The following is a 237-nucleotide window of genomic DNA, read 5'->3' as shown; positions in this document are numbered from 1 at the left end:
TATGAGGAGTATTTATTCATTTTTATTCCTACACTTCTAATTTGGCAACATTTGTCTTATTTGTAGAAAAACTTGCCATCCATCTCTTGTTTACTCATAAATTCCTCTCGTATACATAAATCTGATAGCTAACATCATTGCATTTATTCTAATTTGTTTTTATATCCTTTTATATTTAAATTGTGTGTCCATTTTGATTTTATCTTAATGAATGGTGTAAGATATTGGTCTATACCT

The sequence above is a fragment of the Monodelphis domestica genome, chromosome 5 (assembly GCF_027887165.1).
Source record: "Monodelphis domestica isolate mMonDom1 chromosome 5, mMonDom1.pri, whole genome shotgun sequence".
In the NCBI taxonomy this organism is placed as follows: Eukaryota; Metazoa; Chordata; class Mammalia; order Didelphimorphia; family Didelphidae; genus Monodelphis; species Monodelphis domestica.
The sequence above is the reverse complement of the archived record's forward strand: the minus strand, read 5'-3'. Positions refer to the sequence as shown.